An 8,578-nucleotide genomic window follows, 5' to 3' on the forward strand; every position below is an offset into this window, starting at 1 on the left:
ACCCCCTGAACTGGCAACAAAAGGGGATCTGGAAAAAATGAAATCAGAAATAATTTCTCAGATAACAGGAGAAATTGTGCTCCTAGTGCAAGACATGATTATTAAATCTAGAGAGGAGCTGAGGAACATGATGGAATCCCAACATAGGAAACAAATGGAATCTATAAAACAGATGCAAATAGATTTCCAGGACATGAAAAACTCCATTGAAAGTCTACACAGCAGAATGAGCCAATGTGAGGACAGAATTTCAGATATAGAATATAAGATTGCAATTAATGACCAGGAAAAGAAAAACTGCTTCAAAATTATAAGGGAACATGAGAAATCAATCCAGCAGCTGCTAGACGATGCAAAGAAGAATAACATAAGACTGACTGGAGTCAATGAAGAAACAGGAGAGAGTGCAGATGACATAAAAAAACTGTTCACAGAAGTGATGGCAGAAAACTTCCCAAGCAGGGGAAAAGAGCTTGACATACAGATAAGTGAGGCATATAGGACTCCAAATAGCCTTGATCCAAAAAAATCTACACATAGGCATATAATAGTTAGGATTCCAGAAACTCAACAGAAGAACCAAGTTCTACAGGCAGTGAGAGAAAAGAAACAAACCAACTGGGGTGAATTGACCCCCTGGGTCAGCCAGTCCAGGGCCAGAGCAGAGCAGAGGAAGACTGTGTTTAGGGGCATTGCCACAACTAGACAGAGTGAGCTGTGTCTCTCAGCCCTCTCAACAGGGAATCACTGGGAAGCCTTCTTCCATTTGTTTTTCTAGATGTTCATTTTCCTGTATAGTCTGCAGAATAAGGGCCTCAAAATGCCCATGTCCTGGACTCAGAAGATGTGGACATGTGAGGTCCCCCAGCGGAGATGAATTAAGGTCCCATTCAAAATTAAGGCTGCCCTGGGCTCCCCCTTGAGGTGGAAGGTAGTCCTGCAAGTTCTTAGAAGTGCAAGAGGGAGGCAGAAGTCCAAGAGAGCACAGGTTTGTCTGTGGAGCAGTAGAGTTGTGAGGTAGGATGGAAGAAATAAAGACAGCTTAAAAGGAGACAGGAAACATCATAATTATAAAAATAAAAACTGAAGCTTCAGGACATAAAACTAGGAGATGATATGCCTGGACTATCCCTTTTACCTGAAAATGGGCCTCAGCGATTCTTTTTCACTTTCAAAGGGGGCTTTCCCATCACTGGTTGATGGTGACCACCTGCAGAGTGGGTGTCACCCCTTCCCCTGCAGAAGAGGCCACCACCTTTCTTCTCCTCTTTCTATAGATGACCAGGTCCTGCAGATCTCCACCCAAAGTCCCATAAATATACCCAGCCCCAGACCCTGACGGCTCTCATTTCTCTAAACATTCACCCTCCACTCTCACGCATGTGCTTTCCTAAACAAGTCCTTTCTGTGCCTCTTACTGACAAGTCCTGAAAATTCTTTTTTGGTAAATTTATCCTACTGGTAGCATGGGTTTAAATTCTTCATCTCTAGTTTAGGACCCTGGCCAGTGACAGTTCTCTTGATGACCACAGCAGAAGGTAAAAGTGCCTTGAAACAGTGACTTCAAGTAAGTCCAATCAAAAGCTTTTCATTTTTTCTCCCCCACTTCCCCAACCCCTTACCCTCTGAATTACAGCTTTTTTAATTTTTTTCTCTTTCTCTCTTCTTTTCTACAATGCTCTGCAACCTTATAGTCTTTTTTTTCCTTTTTAGCAGTTAGAAGCTCCTAAACCCCTAGAAAATAGTGAGGGGAGATGGATGGGAAAGGCGGGAAGGGGAGGTAAAAAGGATCATGATGCAATATATACATGCACCAATCCCCATCTTGAATGTATTTAAAATTTATCACAAACATATACTAATAAAAAATCTTAAGAGAAAAAGATATAATATGCAAACTTTAAGAAAAATAAAGCAGAAGTATTAATTTGATATCAGATAAAACAGATTTCAGAAGAAAGAAAAATTAAGGAGATATTATACAATGATAATGAGGCAGAAGATGAGGGTATGGCTGAAAATAGCTGGGAAAGCAAACATGACCTGTTAATTACAAAATCCCAAGACACACGTGCAGAATAGTTCCCGAAGCCATACATGTGGACTTCTGGAGAGAACTTGACCAGATTTTTGATAGGATGGCCAAGACCTTACATCAGCCTGAGGAGTGGGTGATACAAAAAAGAAAATCAACACTGAGCTCTTTGCTACTGTGTTCTTACACAGTCGTCCACCCTCATGCTGTAGGGTGTACTTCTTTTCCTACTTTTACTTGGCCCAAATTCACTCTAGAGCCTGCTTTTTTTCCCTACCTTTAATAAATGTAAAACTTTGCTACCATTTGCACTTCTCTTGACCAATTCTTTGCTCAGGACAGAAACAATCTAGAAACCACCTCTAAAAGGAGACTCCAGCATCTCAAAACCCAGTAGCAATAACTGGGCCATTCTGATAAGGAAATAATGCATAGTAGGGCAGGCCTTTGCCTTTGCCCTCCCAATGTTTTTTGCCATGAAATGTTCTGTGCAAGAAATGTAACTATGCTGCATGATGTTCCTGTCCAATGTATCAAATTGTCCTATTCAAGAGATCTAAATGTTTGTACTGCAGGCAATGTTCATGCCCAAACTATCAAAGTGTTCTACTCAAACAATATAACTGTTTCTGTGTGCTGTAGGATGTTTCTATCTAAGGTTTCAAGAATGTTAACTATTAACTATTAACTCCTCCCTGTGGGGTTCCCACTTCTTGCTATGGCTCAGCCCTAAAAGATCTCTCTAAACTTCCTTTCCCAGCTGTATATAAACTCACTCTCACTTCAGCTCAGGGCTCAGAATTCAGAGTGCTTAAACTCCTCTGGGCCAGCCACCTAATAAAGCTTGTTTTTTCTCCACCTCTTTGAGTGACTTTCAGATTCTCCAGTCTTCAAATTGCTGTAGCTGTAACACTGACCTGTCTCACTTTCCCACAACAATTCCACAGAGGTGACATCCTAAATGTGCACTTACTAAACAATAGAGCTGCACAATCTGTGTAGCAAAACTGATGGAACTAAAAGGAGAAATAGACAAATCCACAATTTTAATTGGAGACATCAACACTTCCCTCTCAAGAACTGATAGAACAACTAGACAGAAAACCAGCAACAACATTAAGGAAGTCTACTACATCATCACCAGTGTAATCAAATTAACATCTATAGAACACTCCAAATGACAACAGCACTACACATATCCCTTTCAAACACTAAGGAAACATATAACAAGAAAGACCTTCTCCTGAACCAGAAGATGAAATACAATGAACTTAAAAGAATTGAAATCAAATAGAAAGTGTTCTCTGAACACATGCAATCAAACTACAACTCAGTACCAGAAAGATCATGAGAAGTCTTTCTCCACAAAAGATTTAAGATATGTCATGTATGTACATGAATGTAATGAATGTAATCATTATATATCACAAATATAAACTAAAATAATAATAATAACAACAATAATAAAATTAAGGAAAGGGATCTAGAGGCAGAGGGCAAGAGAGGGTGAGGAAGGGAAGGGGAATAAAACAAATCAAGATATGTTAAGTTCAAGGGCCAGGGATTTAGCTCAGTGGTTCCACCACCTGCCTTGCAAGCACAAGGTCCTGAGTTCAATTCCTGGTACCAAAAAAAAAAGATATGTTAAGTTCCTATCACATCAACAGGAAGCTAACACACATCTTAGATAAAAATTAACTCAAAGTGCATCACAGACATAAAACTTAAAATTTTAAAACATGCAGAAAATAAAGAAAAAAACTTTTAGAATATGGAGGTAGTCAACAATTTTTACATTGCTCAATGAAAGTATGGTCCATAAAAAGAAAAACTGATAAAATTATCTTCATCAAAATTAAAACTTTTCCCCTGTAAAAGATCTTCCTAAGCAAATAATAAAATAAGCTAAGGGATAAGAAGAACGGCTTGTCAGCCACTTAACTGACAAATGACCAGTTTCAAGGCTTTATAAAATACCTTCTCACCATAGTACTTAACAATCAATTAGAAAATAGCTACAATGGAGTTGTAGCTCAGTGGCAGAGTGCTTGCCTGGAGTGCACCAGGCCCTGAGCTTCATCCCCAGCACCCGAAGAAGCAAAAGCAAACAACAAAAACAATTAGAAAACAAACAAAACCCACAAAGGACCATGTTGCCAAGAGGATATACACATAGCAAATAATTACAGGGAAAGAGGTTTGGCATTTTTATTCATTAATGAAATGCAAATAAAAGCTACAAGAATATAACAGTACACACCTTTCAAAATCACTAAAATGAAAACACAGTAGTAACTCAAAAGTCTGGTGAGGTCTAGGAGAAACAGGATGATCTGTACACTTCTGGTGAAAATGAAAAATTGTACAGTCATCTAAAATGGTTTGCCAAGTAATTTTTAAAGCCAAAATGCAATGATTATGTGACCTAGCAATTACACTTCTCTGCATTTATTCCAGAGAACTACAATTCTTTGTTCTCGTGAAAACTTGCACAGAATAAATGCATACAGAAGTTTTACTGGTAACATCTCAACCAGAAACACGGGTGTGCTTCAACAGTAAATGGTTAACAAACTGTGGTCCATTAATACCATGGTACAACAGTAAAAAGAAACAGCCTGTTAAATGCGGCAACCCAAAGAAATCCCAGAGAATAGGCAAATGAGGAAAAAGTGAATCCTGCAATTTTATGTACTATGTGATTCTTTTTATATAACAGGAAGGACCAAATTACAGTAGGGGAGCAGAGAGCAGCAGTTGCCAGGAGTGCATGGATGGTGGTATTATAGACAGCTAAGTTAAGTAGAAATATTCTAGGGAGTCAAACAGGGCTAGGCCCTCGAGGGAGTCAGTGGAGAAGGTGAGAGAACACATTAGGACTGTGGCTAGAGGCACGTCTGTTGAAGGCCAGGCCTTAAGATAAAGACACAATGACCAGCCCTACATACCTCCACGGGGGATAATATAATTGGTAGCACCTGGTCCAATAAAGTCTAGAAAAACATCAGCCACCCCCATGGGTGACCAAGATCCCCTGATCCATCCCTTCCTAAAGAAGGTCTTTGTTCTTTCCATTACCCTTCCCATGTGACCTGCTTCTCTATTGGATCAATATTACCTAAGCCACTAAACTTGAAATCTTATTGGTTGATCATAGTTTTGACTCATGCTGTACCCACCTCATGATTTTGCTCTATAAAACTTCCTTTGGGAAGTGAGCTCTTTGGCAACCCACTTTTGGGTCCCCGCCTGTCTCTCAGGAGCTGTTGCTCTCAATAAATATTTGCTACTCTTACTCTCCACTGTTCCTTAGAATTCATTCTTTAGTTTGGGGGCCCACTTGGCATATCTGACATCTAACAGGTTGGGAGTTACGTTTATTTCCCATACATCAGTGGGGGAGGGAAGGGAAGGAATATGCCTCAGAAGGGCACACAAAGGATCCTTGTTTATGATTTGTATCTTGGTTATATTAACATCAATTTTCCAGTTGTCATACTATGCTTTGGTTTTTAAAGATATCATCGGGATATTTAGGTCAAGCATTCTTCTAGGCTCAAAGAATACATCAATTAAGAAAACAAACTAAATGTACTGCTCCCCTCTAGGTCACTTGCTAGAGTTAAGCAACAAAAATAAGACAGATGACTGGTTGGGGGTGTAGCTCAGTGGTACAGCATATGCTTTGCATGCATGAGGTCCTGGGTTTGATCCTACACCTTCTTATATCTAAGTATCCGCCTGCTGCCCTTGTCCAAGGCTGACTCTCAAAATATAAAACAGTTGAGTGAATTCTGGTGCCAGGGATAGATATCTCACCTCCAGCTCCTGACACACCCTTCATTGCCTGTGATAATGGAGAAGGACCCAGGAGGAATTTTCTTTTGTACCCAACAGGATTTAAGCCTTGGCCCCAGGTAACCCAGAAAATCATCCTCTTGCCCTGAGTCCCTAGACTGCCCTTACACTGCCTCCACAAGTTCTGAACTCAGCCTTATAGATGAGATCCTCCCACCATCTCAAATTATTCCCTCCCTATTTCCTCTTCTGCACTCATGAGCTGGGTCTGAGGGTCCCCAAGGCTGAAATAAGGAAATTAACCCCTCCTTTAAAATAAGTATGCAGGTTCGCTGACTCCTGTCATGGAAAAAGAGTTTTTAGGACCTTTCAGTAAAAGAGGCATGAGAAAGATTTATTAGATATAGGACACACTCAAGAGTGGAGTGGGGGTGCTCAAAGAAATGAGGCACGTTACAAGCCAGGGTAGGACACATTTATGGGTGATCTCACTGTGTATTCTCACTGTCTGCCAGGGTACAGTGCAAGCTGTCTACATGGGTTTGAAGTGGAGATACGCATTAGACATGCTGTCTCCAATGCAGCTGCTTTCTGGGCTAGAGGAAAAGCAATTTGCAGGTAGACAGGGCATGTGGGAATTTACAGACTATCGTAAAGGACATTTGGAATCTAACTCTATTCTCTGTAAGGGTGGAAGGAGGGGGTCACGTGCTAGGATGGCTACCAGGAGCAGGAAAAGAGCTTGTCTTGAAGCTGCAGTTTTTCATAAAAGTACAATTTTAAATTCTCAGTTTTCTGGTCCCTTGTCCACCTAGTTTTATTTCTTCTATCCTACTCACCCTAAGCTATTCTTCATAGTTCCCCTTACACTTACACTGTTCACTATATGAACTATCCCTGTCCAATGTATTGCGTGATTCTGTCACCCAGTTGACTGCTGAGTCATATAATTATGTGTTATTTTTTTAAGGCAGTAAGCTCTATGGGAAAGATGCAAATGGAACAATTTAAACAATAAGTATAGGGAAAAGCGGATGTTTGTGTTTTCAATGGAAGAGTGTGAGTCAGACTGACAAAGGTGACATTTGAAAACTAAATTGAACAAGTCAGGTGGGAGAGGGGTCCAGGTGGGAGGGACATCTACTAGAGATCTGGAGTGGGGAGAGAGTGCCTGCCACGTGCCAGGAACAGACTGAAGGAAAAAGTGTCTGCAGCAGATGCTACTGAGGAAGACTGACCAGAGACAGAGAGGGCTGGATAGACTGTGTGGGGCTGTGGGACATCATGGAGCATTACCTTTTACTCTGAGTGAAATAGGGACATCCCAGAGGGCTCAAGATGTAACATATTATTGATGATCACTACAGAGGTTGTACTGCAGACAAATCTGGGGGCCAAAGGTAGCCACAGAGAAGCCACTTGGAAAGATACTGCACTAGACCAGCACAGAAGGCGTGAAGTGACAGGGCCCGGACTTAGGTTCCCACAAGGAACAAAGGGAAATGGGTCAGAACCTGAGAAAGGATTGTGTTGAGACTTTGGGCCCCACACAGTGTGAGCTGTGATTCCTGAGCCAAGGGAGCAGATGAATTTCACCCCTGTCTCAGCAGTCCCAAGCCTGGAGGGAATTCCAACACCTTGGCAGAGAGAGAAAGGACCTGCAAGGGGAAAGGGAGCCTTGCTGAGGAAGGAGACAAATTCGGGACTTGGGGTGGCAGTGATGACTGGGATGTGAGACAAAGACTCAAATGGGGACTCAAGTGGAGGAAGTGATCCAGAAATGTGCAAGGGGTCCCAGGAGAAGCCAGTGCGACACTAGGTCACGTGGCAGAGGATGGAAACCTACAGACCACAGAGGACAATCTCAGCACAGAGCAATTCCAAGAAATGTCAGGAAAACAACACGAGCAGCACAGAGGAAGAGTTAATGAGAGGCCAGGGCACTTCACAGGGGGAAGAAAATACTTTTGAACTAAGGTCTCTGGGACAACTGATAGCCACCTGTGAACAATGACACCACAGGCACAAATTTACCCAAAATGAGTCAAACACCTAAATGCAGGATCTAAAACTATAAAACTGTTTAAAAATGTACAAATCTTTGTGACCTTGCGTAGTTACATAAGACAGCAGAAGAACAAAATTAAAATGGAACAATAACAACTTGTACTGCATCAAAACTTAAAACTTTTGAGCCAGGCATGGTGGTGCACACCTGTGATCTCAGCACTCAGGAGGCTGAAGCAGGAGGATCATCAAGAGTTCAAGACCAGCCTGGGCTACATAGTGAGTTCAAGGACCCCCTAAACTACATAGTGAGACCCTGCCTCAAAAAAAAAATTTTTTAAGAAAATTTTAACTCTTGCACAACAAAGGACTCTATCAAGTAAATGAAATGACAATATCAAAATGTGAGAAAATATTTATGTATTATATACCTGATAAAGGTCTAATGTCAATAAGATCTATGTAAAAAAATCTTATAACACAGTAATAAAAAAATGAAGTAGCCCAAATACACACTGGAAATAAATTTCAATAGACATTTCTCCAAATGAGCAGTAAACACAAAGAAAGATGTTCAACATATTTGGTAAAAAGGAAAATGCAGAACAAAGCCACAATAAATACTGCATCACTCCCCAGAAAGACTAGAATCAAAGTCAAATGATAACAAGTGTTGATAAGGGTGTGGAGAAAGTAGGATCCTAGTACTCTGCTAGTGGGAATATAAAACTAGGAAGC

The sequence above is a fragment of the Heterocephalus glaber genome, unplaced genomic scaffold (assembly GCF_053883595.1).
Source record: "Heterocephalus glaber isolate CG9 unplaced genomic scaffold, H.glaber_assembly_v1.0 deba00001479, whole genome shotgun sequence".
Taxonomy (NCBI): domain Eukaryota; kingdom Metazoa; phylum Chordata; class Mammalia; order Rodentia; family Bathyergidae; genus Heterocephalus; species Heterocephalus glaber.